The sequence below is a fragment of the Dermacentor albipictus genome, chromosome 2 (genome assembly GCF_038994185.2).
Source record: "Dermacentor albipictus isolate Rhodes 1998 colony chromosome 2, USDA_Dalb.pri_finalv2, whole genome shotgun sequence".
Classification (NCBI taxonomy): Eukaryota; Metazoa; Arthropoda; class Arachnida; order Ixodida; family Ixodidae; genus Dermacentor; species Dermacentor albipictus.
Genome location: NC_091822.1, coordinates 67,355,267 through 67,373,228, shown reverse-complemented (window position 1 = coordinate 67,373,228; position 17,962 = coordinate 67,355,267).

Below are 17,962 nucleotides of genomic sequence, written 5' to 3'. Positions count from 1 at the left end.
ATCAATAAAGGCAGCTGGCCATCAGTACCGTAAAGGGCTCCGCACACTTGCTGAGTTTTAGTAATGAAAGTAAATTAATATGCGCGTCAAAAAGAGGCTCTACTCACCATGAAATTTCCGTCCTGCAGCAACGGTGTTGGTTCTTCATGGGATGAAGGCAATATCGACGGAGCAGCGTTGCGACGACGTCGCATTTGAAAAGGCAAGTCCAATTACTGCTTCAAAAGGGAATTGCGTTCGTAATCCTCAAGGCGGAAATGCATCGAGCGCACATGCAGTCCGGTCGGCACCCTTCCTACCCGCTGTAGCATGGGAAATGCACTGAGCGAGCGAGAACGTAGAGGTTCGCCCCGTGGGACCGCATGGTAGTGCACGTTGGTGTCGGAGCTTTCAGTATCCTTGTTCAGACGACGCGGACCCTTTGGGCAACCCGCCACATCACATCGACCCGGCATTTCGCCGCTGGGAACTGGGAACTACAGCTGTCAAGAGCTTCGGTGACACAGCACCGACAGCACAGCACGCCGCAAAATGGGAACTTTGCCATTCACCAAGAGAAAGTGCGAGCGCGGGCGAGTGAAACCAGAACTCGTTGGCACTACTGTGGAGTGAGTGCGATGTCCGTAATATGCAGCAATACAATACCGATGGCCTACCGCATGTTTTATTTGTTGCTAAAATTTATCTAATTTACTTTTCAAGTGTAACATGTAGCAGTAGTTCAATAAATAAAATAGAGGCTCTGACGTCACTTTATGAGAGGTACCACAACGCACGACAGGTGGCGTCCCTCCAATTTCTCAATTTCTTCCTTTTCTCGCTTAGAAATATTTTGTTCTCGCTAAGAATGGTGAACTTATCATTACAAAAGCCTAATCTTTCACTCTAGCTCAACCTAATATTTCCCTTTAGTGTCCCTTTAAAGAACCTCAGCTTGTCAAAAATTGATCCGCAGTGCCCGCGCTAATGTGTGCGTAATAGTCATGTCGTAGTTTCGGCCCGTAAAAACCTCAGAATATTTGTCATTTTCACATATTCGTATTATTTAGTCAAGGTGTGGCAAATACATTATGCTAACCATATTTATGATCTGATGTATGCCGTCTTCGCGGTCCAGTAATCCTCCTCGAGTAAGATATTGTACCACGTCATACCATTCACTACTTCTTACGAATTCGTTTATACTATACACGTTTACTTCTGTGGAGTAGTCTGTGATCAGTTTCTTACTATTTACCCTTTTTGGGGAGCCGATACCATGTGTTCAGTCACTGATGTTTGTACTTTGTCCAGTCAAGAGTTGAGCCACTGCTCATCTAGTCGCCATACACCATGTATTCAATATTTTATGTATTTATGAATTTAGGCTTTATCGTGTGGCAGTTTACCATTCACTGTTGCTGCTTTTACTAATAATAAGATGTATACCTGTTTTAGCTTGCTGATGCCTTAATTCACGATATACAGCAAACTTTCACTTGAGTGAACTTCAAGTGATTAGTTCATTTAAACCAAAATTCACTAAACTCAATATTCACTAGAATATAGAGCAGTGTAGGACAAAGTAGACAACGGGTCAGAAGGGTGAAATACCATTTATTGAGTTGTGTAAATTAATATATAGAAAGTGCGGGACAGTAACGTTGCTGCTTATCTCATTTTTAATCTAATTTTCATTTGCACTGGCGCTCTTAAAGCGCAATAAGTAACTCTATTATTAAAGCTTAAAGCTGTTCTTGGGCTCTTTCAGAAAATAGATAAATGAAATGGAATAAACACAGCTGTCCGGAGAGTCTGTTTTTCTGCACTTCCTCTGGCACGGCTTGTTGCTGAGACACGGAAGTCTCCCAACTTTCCAAAGCATCATACAGCCTCGACTAGAGTTACAGTATTTGAATCTGCCTCTGTCATTGCGTCTTCCTCGTCGCACTCTTCTTCAGTACGAACACTGGAAAGAATTTCCAGATCTAGTACTTCAGCACGGGTAACGAGCTATTTGTCACTGCACATAGACTTCAAACGAAGTGTTCTTGTCAACATCTAGCTGGCGGCAGACCTCTGTTCACATGCCAGTGTCAATCCCCTCGTCGCGCTGTTCCTTTGGCTCACTTTGACCGCACAGGGGAGAAAGGCCGCCTCTATGCCAGCACTTTCTAGTTGCAGCTGGTGTTACTGTCCACCAGGAGCCTCAGGTGCATTCAACTAGAATATTCCCAATTCAAAATGTTGTTTAACTGAAAGGCTTTCGCATAGAAATCACGGGAAACCCACCGGGGATTTTGTAAAGGTTCGTTATTCTGCAATATTTCTTCAACCGACATTCGTACAGCTGAGATTTTGCTGTAAATGGTTTTTGAAATGTGCGCACACTCTTAATGGCACATGCCGAACTAAAGTATGAAAAAGCCAACAGTGCCCAATTATATACCTGAAATGGGACAAGAGCTCTAGTGATAGAGTAAGCTCCGCTATATGCAGTAAATGCTGAACGATTGAAGCTGACTGCTGCAAAGTAGGAAAATTCTTTTTATTTTTGAAATGCAAATAATGTGCACGCTAGAAGAGTAACAGTATACAGAACAGTACGTGTGTCACTCTTTTCATACGAATTCTCCTGCTTGAGCACTGCCTTTTTCTGTTTATATATATGTACTACTGAGCCAATGCCTGTTGTATACTACATTCACGCTTTGTGTAGTGGCATATAATTTGCAAGAGTGTGCGTAAAACACTACAAGAACGTCAACTAAATGTTACACAATCTATTCTCATGAGTGCAAATTCTAGCAACACTGAAATTTAGCCTGTCACGTATTCCCTCGGTGAGTTGTGCAAGTACTCCTAGTGATTATACTGGTGAAATAAATGGCCCAACATAAGCATTAAAGAAGCAGCACAGCAGGTTCTGAGAGAGGGTAGAGCCCGTACAGTAATACGGCGATGTCCAAAGAGGAAGAAAGCTAATGTTCTAGTTGACAAATGCGCATGGAAATTAAAAAAATAGTGTCCACTAATCATAGAAATGCCGCTGTTTTGGTGTGTGCTTACTTTTATTTAACAAAGTCCATTTACCAGTTGGCAGCTTTCCTGCCCATTTGTTGCTGGTCATACAGGATGTTTTTTAGCACAAGGGTTTTTTTTTTTTATAGAAGAAAGCTTTGAGCGTAGCAAACTTGGCATTATTCTAGAGGAGCTTCCTAGGCTAGGTCGACATACCTTGCCGCTATTAGCGTGAGTTTCAGAATAGTAAACAAATTCCTTCTAATTTACGATTCTTTGGGATTGACGGTAGTTTAAATGGCAGATTTGGAGCCAGTCAATTTTGAATGCACCCCCAACAAAAAAAATTGAGGATTGCGCCTCATTCAAGATATGCATCAACGAATTTCAATGCTCAAACCATGCAATATCGAAAACGAGCGCACCGGGGAGCGCAGAAAAGGCAGCCCCACTATCATATCAGATAGAAATGCCCCATAACAAAACGCGTGACGAAGTTAGAAACTGATAATTGCGGCGAATACTTAGACGGCAAGTTACGCTTGGCAAACCTATTCCGCAAGGTGCAGTATCATTATCTGCCTCGACATGCTACCATTCACACTTAGAGACAGGACGTTTCTGTGTGACGTAACGGCGACGCGGGCTCAGTTTGGATATTGCTTGGATTGAGCGTGACATTCGATGAAGAAATTCCATGAATTAGTCACAATTTTTAAGATTTAAAAAATGGGACTGCATTAAAATTAGACTGCGTCCAAGTTTTCTATTTAAACTGCCCCCGCAGGCACTAATAAAACAATTATTGCTAAGTTCGCTAAATTATACTCAAATTTTACGTTATTAGCGGCAGAGTACGTCCTCCTCACCTAGAATTGCTTTGCACATGTCCGCAAAAGCTCCGCTACATTGACGTCCTCAGAATTTCCACCGACCACAGAAAATGCCACTCCTGACATTCACGGGACTTTTAAATATCCCACGGATGTGGTTTAGACGTGGTGATAAGCGGTAACAAAATTGGTAAACGTCTGAACGTCCGTTTTTGACGTCCGACGAACCAGCCCAGGACGTACAGTTCCTTTGCGACATATAGTCCTCGGGACGTCCGTTAGTACGTCCCGTAGATTTTTTCGTACGTCTTGCAGGCGTTCCTAATGTCCGGCAAAGTGGTCCGGAGAATGCCCCAGGGTTGGTTGTTGTCTATTGGGTTTTTCCAGAATACTTCTGGAAATTTGCTCATTTTTATTTTACGCAATCTTTTAGGTTGTCAATTCACCACACGGTTGTTATCAATAGAGAGAGACTTTCTGGCGGCTGCGTCAATCATGGTTTAGTATTTGAGTATTTCTTCGGGCAGGTAGCGACACACGCGAGCTAAAACGTAAAAGTAATAGCTGGCTTTTGAAATGCATGTAAATGAACTCGGACAATTTCATCAGTTAAATTGCTATCTGTTCATAATAAGTGGGCCAAGGGAGTGTCAAATCCAGATAAGCGGCACTTATGAAAAAGTCATGTCTGTGCCTTCGCGTGCAAAGCAATTCAAGCTTGTTGCATTTTATCTAATTCATTTTATATAGCCAGACACCAAAGCAAAGCTACAGCTTTATTAATCTTAATGCATGACAGGGACAACCGGTCACCAAATGCTGCATGGCCTTACCAAGCTCATTTAACAAAGCAGATTGCATTACTGCGTCGAGATCAATGTTCAAAAATTAAATTTCAAGCACGCACTTGAACGCAATGCAGATAACAAAGACAAGACAGACACGCGAGCCGACAGAACAGATAAGCATCTAGATAAAACGTTCGCCGGCAGGGAACAGGAAAATAGAAACGCCTACATTTTCTCTGAAAATAAACATGAAGAAATATCTCTAGATGGAACAGCATCGCAAAAGCGTCCATTGAAAATACAGGTTTTGTGAATGACATGGGCAATTTCGGTGCGGGGTAATTGAAGCCGAGGCTGCGGCACGTCTCCGCTGGGAATGACATTGTAGTTCGCTTCTCGCGCACCTTACAGATATTGACACGTGTACTTATCTTTATCGGGCGACCACGTTTGGCCGCCTAACAAATGTTATCGCGAAGCGCAGGACGCGCCTGCATGTAAAAGAAGTTTCTGGAATGTTATCGATGGTTCCGTCCATTGTCTTTCACCGCAACTTGTGTAATCTGATTGCATGTATGCGCGACCCGAATTGTGTAGAACTTTGTGGAAGACACGCGGGTACCATCGGTTAATCTGGAACATTCGACGACTGGTCTATAAAAGCCGACGCGCTTGACCCGCTGATCAGATTTTCGACGATCGCCGACTGTGTTCGCCGGTATCGTTGTGCTATAAGTGTAGCCTGTTTTGTGGGCACAGGTTCGCCCAATAAAATTTAGTTTTGTCGTTCACCGTATTGCTACTGTGTTCTTCGACGTCACCACCACGTGACAATATATAGAAGGGCCTGAGCACTGGTTAAGGGGTTCATCGCTGAGGCCTCACGGTCTGACTGGAGTCCCTACCAAAATTTGGTCGCCAGGTTTGTAATTCACTTGTTGGTGGGGGAGATTGCAACGTCGCACATTTGTAAACTACCGCAATCGTAAGTGCACGCGGGCCGGTTGACGGGCTTCCTGAGCACACTGAACGAACATCTCGGTGTAAGAAGTTACCTTGTGGGGTTGGTCGGATTTTTCCTAGGAAATTATGGCACCTAGAATTATTGGAACATCTAGGGCACTATAAGGCAAAGTTATGCCATGCGGTTTCTGTCCATTTCGGCCACAACCCCTCCGCAACTGTTCGAAAAAAGTTGGGCCACGCCTGCTTCACGTGTCTATCACGTGACGACACAACTACCAAGGCCTATTTCATTTTCATTTTATTATACAGTCAGCCTCATTTCGGCTATAACAGGGGTGGATAGGAGCATACATACTCAAAAACAAGCCCTCCGTATGCAAAGAAATATAAACATAAACGATATTTGACAAGAGATAGCCAAACCTCATAACTCTGAAGCACATCAAACAATCCATAAAGTACACTATACATCTTTAAACACTAAGTCATTTAGTTTTTTAACGATGGAAGGAACGAATTCAGATGAAACACCGGAATTTAGCAGCCTGTTCCACTCAAAACTTTACTTAAAGCAATCGTTGTGGTGTCTCGGAGGAGTAATATACATGTTATTCCGGTGCCTTGATGTTTCCCCAGTTTTTACTACTATGTGCTTTGATTTGCCAATTTTTACTTGATCTTTAATTATTAGATATAGTAATTTAAGCCTTTTATACTCAGTTCTTCGTTCTAGTGGTTGAAGGTGAGCCAGTGTACAAAGTTGAGTTGGCTAGTGCAGATGCTGGTATTTGTTAAATATGAAACGGGAAGCCAGTCTTTGTATTCTGTCTAGCTTACTGCAATTACTTTTCGCATACGGATCCCACACCACCTTTGCCTACTCCATGATTGGCCGTACGAGTGCCTTGTAAGCCAAACATTTGATTTCTGGGCTGGCATTGTGCAGATTTCTCTGAAGTCTCCACAGTACTTTGTTGGCCTTAGCACAAACGGTGATTATTTCTAAATTCCATCGCAGATCGGAACTTATCCATAAACTAGAGACTTGGTGTCGTCAACTTTGTGTAATTCCGTAAACGCTTAAGAGCCCGGATGGCGCGCATGAAATCAGAACCAATAGCGTTGTTCCTATGGTTAAAAAGTGATTTGCATATTTGCTTGTTTTGCGGCTAAATCGATGGTTTCGAAACCGAATCAACTTTTATGGTATGCCTATGTGCTAAAAGCATTCCAGAGAAAATCAGGTAAACGCCCCAGGATTCATATTAAAATAAAGTTCAAATGCATTTCGTGAAAGACCTCCTATACTATTGCAGTTCATGCTAGTAGAGTGCGCTTTCCATTGAATTGTGACATCATGTGAAAAGAATCACGAAATTCGAACAATAGAACCGTTTGTACTCGTTGATCTCGCATAGTCAACGCGGTTGTACAATCAGGAGTTTTACCGGAGCGTACGCTGAGGACATACGCTCCTACGAACACGGATAGCTCATCTGAGGGAATCCGAAAGTCACGTCACATCATTGCCTGCCTGAAAGCGCAAACAAGCGAAACCGAGACTTGGAGTTCATTGCCACTAGATAATATGCTTCATGGATGACTGTGTCTAAAGGTGCGTCCATAGTAGCCCTTTAACTTTCTTTAAAGTCGTATCCGGCAGTGTTTATATGGAATTACGTTAGAGGTATCTGGTCACCTTTAGAATATTTCATGATAGGACACGTCGAGCATAAGCGCGCTGACCAGCTAAACGCACGTTTCCCCTCGCGTGAGCGCTTATTCTGTTTGTGTTCCACATCGTGCCCGTTTTGGCGCCGCCCGTGCAGATCGGCGTGCTCGTCGTTGCAGCAGCAACTGCCGCATCTGCTTCCATGACATCGATTTCTGCTTTCACAGCAACAAAAAAACGCATTACATTCGGAGCCCCTCAATTGGATGCTATGACAACGTCTGCTCATCGCAAATAGAGTAACGCTGTAACTACGCTTCACTACCGATCTACTAAATGATTTGTGGAAATACGTTTGTGTAGCCGCATTTTACATTTGCGAAGACCTTTTCAACCATCCCATGGCAGCATTTTTCATATCGGCGAGAAAAGGGTTCCCAGTACCCAACAAGGTTTAGACGCAGTACGATCAGCCGAAATCAAACATTCTCGCCAAAGCAGGTGCTGCCGAGGCAGATTCTCTACCAGATCCTTTGATGCACGCCGGGCTTAGTCACCTCAATGACCGTCTCCAATTCGATTGTTGACATTTTAAAGGCTTTGAAAACGCCCTCATTGTGATGATCCGATGCCGTCGGGAACATAGGGGTGACATATCCGCCTACGATAGCATCGCGAGAACAGTTTGACGTGTGCTGCGAAATGAACGTCAACACACTTTGACGTCTTAAGGCGGCCTCCAGGATCCATTCTTAAAACGCACATACTTGCTCAAATAAAAAGACAATATTACTTGTAGATGACCTTATTATAATCATCAAGGCGCCTGTAGATGTAGGGATCATGCTCTGATCATATGAATGTATTTTAACACTGTGGGTACACTTGAAGCTGCGTACATCAATCCTGTAAACTTTGCTCTTCGATTGGTATTTGATCCGAGATTTTTATATTCCAAGTTTCCAAGTATTCGTTCAGTTCGTACACTAGAAAGGACAACAGTGTTTCTTGCAGTATACAGGGAGAGAAATCAATACAAGTGGAGATACTTCCAAATGATTCTGCTTAGGATGACAGTGGTTTTTTCACAAACAAATCAAATCTTTAGCGAACGCCTGGAGATCATTTCTGCACAACTTTTTCTAGTCATTGAAAAAAACATGCCTCTCCTTAAGCTGCCTGTGGAGTTCTTTCCATCATTTGGCAATCGAATTCTTTGACTAATATCGCCAAATTTATCGCCTTTCATACAGTGCTCGTTGCGTCAATATTGCGTTTTGCTCTTTCAACGACGGCTGCACACTGGTACGAGCATAGGATTACGTGCTGTACCTTTTTATCATTACTGTCATTGTCATGGTACGCTAATACAATCCCGTTTCCTTTATTTCTGTTTGAAAACGTTGTAAGTTCAAATGAAGTTCAACTGTTAGCGGCATTACTGATGTCTACTAACGCAAATGAGCATTTTGTTGAAAAGTGAGTCCCAGGAACCTTTACATTTCTCTTTCTTTAGAAATTACAAACATTGTATACTCGAATGAATAATCGAAGTGTTTTTTTTTTCTTCAAATATTCCTATTCGACTCAATTCGAAAATTTTTCTGTTCGTATTTGAACCAGAACAGCATGTTGTTCACGGGGACAAGCAGGGAGAAACGACACGGACGAGCGCTGACACGTCGACGACACGTCTCGTTTCTCCCTGCTTGTCCCCGTGAACAACGCGCTGTACTGTTTCAAATATGTCTCACCAACTCGCCCAAACGTCTGTTTTAGCGATTTTCTGTTCGCACGCCTCCCATTCATTTATTTCTGATACTGCCCCACTATGTTGACAATGGTGCCAGAGATAATAAAAAAAGTATACAAAGTGTTACAATGTGGCATACGCGCCCTTAATGAATGCTCACCAAGCCGGCATCTTAAATAAAAAAACAGACATTTTAAAAGCGTACGCACGGTGCACACCCACAAACGAGGCGCGGCAGCAGCTTTCAAATGACAGACGGCATGACAATGGCGACGCTGCCCGAAGCTCTGTCTCCATCTTTTCCTTTAAAGCGGACAACATGGCGGTGTTTGTGAGACATTAAATCAACCGGCTGTGTTCGCGAACATTAAACAACTAAAAGAGGCTCGAAATGTGTCGTTGTTTAAGGGGTGTTTTGTTGAGGTATAGTTGTTCTAAGGAAAAGACCGCAATTGTTAAAAGGATAGGCACTCCGAAATATCACATCCAGGTTATACAAGAGACGCAGAAGAAGATGAAGAAGACGACAGGCCAATGTCCACGCCGTAACTTTGAAATTTTCGGCTCGCCTGAGGTAACTGAATGAAATACTAAGCACCTGAAAGACAGGGGCCTTAGTCACATTTTTTGAAGTAAATATAAAGTTCTGGCTAGGAGTGTGAAACGGTGCCACAGGCAAGCAGGTACCTAAGGGGAGGGAGGGGGCCGGGATGGTGCCCCCAACCCGAAATTAAGACGCCCCCCCCCCCCCTTCTCACAACCCACACCAACACTTCACACACCCATTTCTAAAGCGCCGCCAAATCAAAATTGAGACTTCACAGCTATTCGGCGGTCCACGTTTCGCTGCCGTTTTCCTTCCTTTTGAATAGAGGTGGTTATCGGCGCCTCCTGGGATCTGAAGGCCGGTTTCCTCATCAATTCGGTGCCCGCGCGATTAACTCGAAATGCATTCAGTTGTCAGAGTATCAAGTAATTAGCGCATTAAAATTGGATTTATGAATATACCGAGGATTACCTATGGCCGTTGAATTGCCGCAGTAGCAAAATTATTTTCATAGACTATGCAGAAATGTACATTTAGTTGGACTACATACAAATATAAAATTCTCTACTTTATATTAAAGTTTTCTTGAGTTCATATGAAGTTTAAACAATTCTGCACAGTTTCGCTGATGAATAGTCAGTACAGTAATTAGCTGCGCTTGTAGAATTTCAACAGAGTTGGCATTGAGAATATTGGGCGATGTCAACATACCTGTGCTTACGTCTTAAGCTGTATGGCAATTGAATGTACGAGCTGAAATGATACTGCCGCCCATGCAGTTAAAACCATTTATCCGACAGTAAATTGGCACATTACCTGCAGAAACAAATTTGTGTTGAGAATAATTGAACTGCACCATTCAGGAAACTAATCCACGTAATTGCGCATAACAAGCTGATGAAAGAGCCCAAAGGCTCCTGCGCACTACCTGGGGAATTGATTAACACTTAATGAATTCTTTGCGCAGACATCACAAGTGGCAAAGTTAGGCAGCATATAAAAATATATTAATAGAATTGGTCTATCGTAGGTGAAAATATAATTTTGCGCTCTATTGTTTGATCAAATAGAGTACTTATTTCTTTAGTATCCTGATGTAATATTTACGTGCAACTTCACTCCTCACAAAAGTGTAAGCAGACGTAACCCGTATGTACGAGCCCATTAGCCTTTTCTAAAAGCACACGTGTTCGTCAGGTAGGACAATGCCGTTCAGGGCATTTTGAATGTATCGTGTGGCTCACGAAATGCTTTCGAAATTGGTTTAAAATGGTCAACATGAGAGAGGAAATTGTATCCTCTTGGTTTCTTTTACTATCAAGTTATACATTTGAAGATGGCTGGATGTAGGGTTCACTAAAGTAGTTGTCCACATTGGACCAGTTTCCCGATTAACGAAAAATCGCTGCGGTTGATTCCAACAGAACACTTGATGCGCACCTAACGAGGCGCTCATAACCGTTTCCGGGATTGCGAATACTTGGCGCTGCTTACTTTTACAGCGCAATGAATTCCGGCTAATTTTATTCAGAAAATAGAAAGTGAAGCGCAAGGATGGAGCGCAACTGTCAAGCCCTCAGTAAATACCCACGAGTGACGTCACTGCTTGCTGTACACAGCTTCACAAACGTCAAGCGAGCGTTGTTCTCAAACCGCATGGAGGAAAGAAACCAAATAGCAGAGGCCCTGGCATCAAGCTTTTGAAGCCGGATGTCGGTGTGCCATTTCCCTTTGCGCCTTCAATCGTCTCGCCAAAGCAGATAGGCGCGAGCTATGAATTTGCATCGCTACGAGTCACCGGACACGTGTGCTGCCGATGCGAGTCAAAACAAAGCCTAGAAAAGTTCTGTAATAGTTTTAGCTAAGCTGAACTGCCCCTGTCGTTTTCTGTGGCACGTCGAAGAAGGCGACGAAAACCCGCGCGTTGTTTGCATGAGCGTCTCCGTAGCTGGCCGACAGTCATACACATATGCCCTAAACCGAACTTTCAAGCTTACTCACCACATTCCAAAGTCAGCTTGTCTCGCGAACATAGTGTGCTGCGAGGAAGACACGGGTAGAAATGATGATGATGATGATGTATAGGGTTTTGTGGCCCAAGGGCCAGTCATGGCCAAAGAGCGCCAAACAATGGTGTTATGTACTCGGTGAGAAAAGTAACAACGGAGGGTATGGTGGCTGTCTATGACGAGATAGTGTGGCTGTATAGAGGCATAAGACAAGAAGCAGGTTATAAACATGTTGACATAATGACAATGGCTTGTGAGGTGTGCTGTTAACCTAAAAGTTGTACCATGAAGGTGTGAGGTACTAAAAATGCATATATATCAGTAGCACTACTGTCTCAAGAAGGTCCTTAACTGAAAGGGCCCGGAGGCAAGTGCTATACAAGAACCTGCTTTCGCAGCAGGAGCCTCTGATTAGAGGCCGTGCTACGAAACTTGTGGGCCTAGTACTTGTAATGCGTCAACATCTTGTAAATAGTTAAAAACTGTTTTTGGGTTAAAAAGCGGGTCAGCACCAAGGAACATACATGGGTGTAAAGGGATCTGCTGTCGGTACGTTAGAGGGAAGTGCTTTTTGCTTTGAGATTCCGCTTCCCGAAACTCCAGCAGGACATGGAGGACGGTCAGTGTTTCACCACATTTACAACAGGTTGGAACTTCGCTACCGGTCAGTAGATAAGAGTGTGTGCCATAGGTATGGCCTATCCTAAGGCGGAAGAAAATGACTTCAGTTCGCCTTGTTTTTGTTATTGGTTCGTAATTTCCTAAGTGTGGCCTAATTAAATGGAGTTTATTGTAAGTTTCGGTATCCCACATCTGTTGCCAATGCCTTCTAAGTTTTTTGCGCAAAAATAGCTTTAGGTCTGAAGGTGCGATACCTATGGAAGGGTTGCAAGCTTTTTTTGTAATCGATTTGGCAATTTCATCAGCGAGCGTGTTGCCCTCGATGCCCTTGTGCCCAGGCACCCAACATACTATGACCTGTTTATTACACGAATATAATTTGCACAGGAGTGAATATAGATTAATGAGTATGGGATTCTTCAGGTTCTTGAGTGGTATCAGAGATTTTACGACGGATAGGGAGTCTGTAAATACAATGGCTTTCTCTAGCTTTGTTTTCTTGATTTGTTGGACAGCAGACAGTATTGCGTAAGCCTCTGCGGTGAAGATGCTTGTTTCCGGGTGCATAACGTTGCATTCGGAAAACGATGAGCCGACAGCTGCGTAGGAAACGCCAGCGTGTGACTTCCAAGCGTCAGTGTAAAATTCTGTGTACGGGTACTAGTGCTGCAGTTCTCAGAAATGCATTCTTATGTGTGCCTCTGGAGCCTGTTTTGTAACCTCTATGAAGGATGTATCGCATTCTATGCGCTGCCACTGCCACGGTGGCAGTGGCTTTGCTGGGGCCATAAGGTTTTGCTCAAGAGCCGGAACTTCCATTTCCTCAAAAAGTTTTCTAACGCGCAGAGAAAATGGTTCTCTAGCTGCAGGTCGATTATCAAACAGCGTTGCAGATGCAAGGTTGTTTATGGTTTCATAACACGGATGGTCGCGGTTCGCGTTAACTTTCAGAAAGTAAAGGAAACTGCAGTACGACCTCTGAAGATGAAGCGACCACTCATTGGCTTCAACGTAGAGACTCTCCACAGGACTCGTCCTGAAGGCACCGGTAGCCAGGCGGATACCTAAGTGATGAATATGGTCAGGAATCGTTAAGGCGCTTGGGGTGGCAGACTGGTAAACCACGGCCCCGTAGTCTAGGCGTGTACGTATAAGGCTTTTGTAGACATTCATGAGGCATTTCCTGTCAATGCCCCATGTTGCATGCGACAAGATTTTTAGAATGCATCTGCGACTGCATCCGTTGCAGTCATAGGTAGCGGTACAAGACAGTGAAGTGTTGAGGAAGAGAGAAGAAAGATTAAAGAATATATAAAAAATTCTAAAATGAAAAGCATGATAGCTGAGTAGCTCAAGCAGACCAGGTGACTATTTGTCTGCGTCCCCTTTCAAAGGAGATGCCAATAAATCATCGTCATCATCATGGAGTCTCTCGGGTGACAGACTCTCTCAGACTCTCTGGAGTAATGTTGAAGGATGCAAGCGTGCCTTCTGAGAAGAGCAGCTTCTCTGCTTCTTTTTTACATTTTTTTGTTAGATAACAAACTTGTACATTTTTTTATGCTTTCATGCTTTTTTTATCCTTTTTGCTGTTTCGTAGAGACAGGTTGTGAAAAGCTTCTCCTAAAATAGCATTATATTTTCCGAAAGTGTACGCACAAGGTAATGCTAGGGAACAGAAGCTTTCGCTTGCTTTGTAAAGAATGAAAGCGTCTGTACTTTTTGGAAGAAACGCGATTTCATCGGTAGGCGATACAGAGGAAGCGGATTCTGTCTGCAAGATATGTGGGCTAGGTTCACGACTACGCCTTTAGAGCACAAGGATAATCCATCGCAGCAGGTGGGGAAGTTGGCAAACTGGCTCAAGAAGAACACAAGTTGAGGCCAGCCATACCGCCAACCAATGGTGGACGCTTCGATACGATAACTGCGAATAGGGCTGACTCCTAAATAAGGCAGGTGGTCAAATGTGCAAAACGGCAAAAGAGTGACCGATACGTCAGCGATGGCGACGAAGTGGCTACTACTGACATGCGGGCAGCGGAAGCCGAGAATAAGTGAATGGGGATGCTAAGACATGGGGTGGGGAGGGAAGGCATTGTGGAAATCACAAGGGTGAGGGGAAGCAATAGCGAAGAGTTGTCTTTGTTGGGGATCCCAACATTCTTTATTCTTTCTTATTCTATAAACTTTATAAACAACTTTCTTTATTCTATAAACTTTTTCATAGCCCGATGGGTATCCCGCCATATATTGTTCCCCCAACACGCATATCTAATCGCACTGGTCATCCTCTTCTAGTCGCGCGCCCACGTGCACGCACCGTTACCGTTTCTATGTCATTTTTTCCTCGTACAGCTGCTGACCGGACTGACCTTCCGGGCAACATTGCTGCCATCCCTTGTCCATCGATCTTCATAGAAAGCGTCCAATAACCTTTCACCATAAATTAACATGTGGTTTCTGCTTATTTCTGTGTAACCCACCCCTTATGTAATACCCCGTCACGGGGTCCTTAAGGAATAAAAATGAAATGAAATGAACAAGAGTAAATAAAACCGGCCGTAAGAAAAAGGGTAGGAGTAAGCGAGAGAGTCCAGATTAGCGCACTTCTGAAGAAATCAGCCAGGGAAGTGACAGCGATGACCAAATAACACAGGTAGGACACAGTGAAGCAGCGGCACCTAGTGGTGGTAACGGGAGGAGGTATTGACCTACTGTGGAGATAGGGAGCAGGGTCGCGAAGCAAAAAACTGAAATGGCTAGCGAACTCTGGAAAGTTTTCGAGGACGAGCTGATCACATTCTGCACGGCATCAGAGAATAAAAGGCAGAGTGAGAAATTGAAAGGACAATGGGTGCAATAGGCAAGGAGAATTGGATGCTAGCTTAGGAAAATAATTTCATATTCATTGACATCAAGCGGGAAGTGCACGGATCGGGCCGATACGGTGCTTTCGCGCGCGATGGCACAAATTTTAGCGAGAACGTATCTGCGCCGGTAGGACGTCGAAGGGCGACACAAGCATGAACATTGTAGTGCTGCCCCAGGCGCTCAGGAAGGTATATCAACTGCTGAGTGTAGCGACACACCAGCAAGGAGCAGAATTAAAACAAAGAGTTAAGAAAGAAACGCCGCAGTATGCGTAGGTGTATAGAGATCGTGCAATCATTGGCGTAGTAACGGCGGGGAGGGGAGGTGGGGGGCCGTGGGCAGCGGCGGCTGGGTCGTCTGGCACCCGGAGCTTATAGGTCTTCTGTCAGCTCCCCACGCCAGCCCGGGCTTAGGCAGGAAGGCGAGGATATTGAACAGTTCCAGTGGGGGGTGCTGTTTCAGCACTAGCACATCCGTCTTGGATGCCGCGTATGTCCCCTTCCCCCCTTCCCTTCGATTTCGCACCCAGTGATCGCGAACGTAGCAGGCATACACGCCGTTTTATTTTCTGCACCAAATAACACAGGGTGCTGCACTGATAGCTTGTTATAAGCGCATTTGCATACCTGCTGTCAAACTGTAAAGCAAGTAACACACAAGAACCAAAAATAATTTAACGCAGTTTTAATTAGCGATTTTAGAGGCAATAGTGCATTTGAAACATTGAAGCCCGATAGCCTATATGTCGCCCTAAAACTTCCAAAAAATCATCGTAAGTTCAACGGCGTGCGATATTTTGACTGTGGGCAGCCCTGAACCCCAATGAATATTAAATAGAGTGTCAGTGACGGTGAACTCCTCACCCTATTAGAAAATGCCACCGGCTTCTTTGCTGCGCGGGCGCCAATGCTATGGCAATTACGAATTTTCCTCATTACGATGCATAAAGCCCTTCTTTATTTGCTGTTATTGATAAACGTCCTTGTCCGAGCAGCAGTACAGCCATAAAGTTGGGAACGAAATAGAGAACGCTTTGCGCTGACTCCTGGCGTCACCATGCAAAAAAAGAGAAGGCCGCGATGAAGTCCGGCCCAGCGAAAACTTTCGATACTGTTGGTCTTCGTTCGCGATGGAGAGGCTACAGAGATCGAAGTCACCCGTGCACTATTTCATATTTATTTTGGTACTGCCACAGTGGGCCACCCACAGTGCCAAAGTACTGCAGGCTCTAACACCCAAGACGATTTTGTTTAGCCAAGAAGTTTTTGTTGAGTATATAATATGAGCTTGGGGTCCTCAGTTCCCGAATTGCAATGTTTCCTCTACGATTCCCGATTAGGCAGTTATTTGAAATACCCTTATTATCTACGATATTTTGCACGATACCAAGTTCCTAGTGGTCACAAAGACACATAACCTGATGGAATATCGGGAAATGTCCTCACAAAATTGATATCTTTGTTAAATACCGCGCAGATAAAACAAGACACTGTATTTGTCACATGAAATCGAACAACAACAATATAATTTGATCAAGAGATGCTTAGCTAGCACTAAGAGACACTGTTTTTATTCAACACCACGAAGCTCATACAAAAATAATAGAAACGACACAAAACTGATAATGGAACACTGTATGTATACTGACGAAACACAAACCATGATGGCACATGAGCACACCGCACGAGCGCGCCGCACATGAAACTTTAAGCTACTCGCCGCACAAGGCGAGTAGCTTAATGACAATTTACCCAATAACATTTTTAGCCCACATATTCTTACAATTATTACGTAAGATTTTTATAAAGCTGCAGGCGACAACTCAGCGATAATGCACATCTGCTACGTGGGGTGCATGAGCCCGGGCTTCTGGTGAGTGGAGCATTGTTTACCAGTTACGCCCAGTCAAACCGGTGGAGAGGGGGGGGGGTCTTCAGACATATATGACACGCCCCCTCCATCTGGCACCTGGCACCCGGGGCACACGGCCTGTGTGTCCCGGGTTTCAATAACGCAATAACGCAATAATAGAGGTTTCAATAACGCAGAACAGACCTTCATTATTAGAATTTCTGGATATTTAGGGAGCGCGTGATAACGCACATAGGGATTGATATGGGATGTTATCAAGCACGAAGGCATAGACGACCATTTCGTGGAGCTGTTCAGGGAGATATTTAGGCCCAAACAAGTATAAGTTGGATGGAAGGCACGAAATGTCATGAAATTCTAAAAGTTTCTCAGTATTCAAACAAGGATTCCCGCTTTCTTCGTAGTTGTTCACCCTATATGTCAAGGACATAGCAAGAAGATTGGAAAACAATAAATTACGTTCTGATTTATCTTACATCCGTAGTGCGCAAGAATGCAACAGAATGGAGAGCCCATGGCTTCATGTAGGCAAGTTATATAGTGCTACTAGCGGGCAATGCAAGAGCTTTACAATGCTTGCAAATACTTGAGGCAATGAACCAACTTATCTAGGATTTAGTTTTAGCACAGCGGAATCGAAAATTGTTATCTTTTTTGAAACGTCGTTATTACTGCATTTAATAGGTCAGACGTTGTGACAGAAAGGAGGTCCTCTACGGAGATGGGGGAGGGGAACGGTCTTCTTCCTCGAGGTGGAATTTTCCCGAGATCGGCTCTGGAGAGTGGTGCCCCGGCCGTTCCTTTTCCACGAAATAGTCCAGAAAAGCACGCGAAAGCCGCAGTGAGTCCTTGAGCCCGATGTTCGATGGCGGATCGACGCACTTTTGCAGCGTGCCAGGTCGGTGCCCGTCCAGAGACTGAAATGTCCTTTCTCGGATCGTGTCAAGCGCAAACAACTCCATAGATGATGTTTTCACGTATCTCTGGCCGGGTATTCTGGGTACTTATGGATGGGGTACGAGTGCGG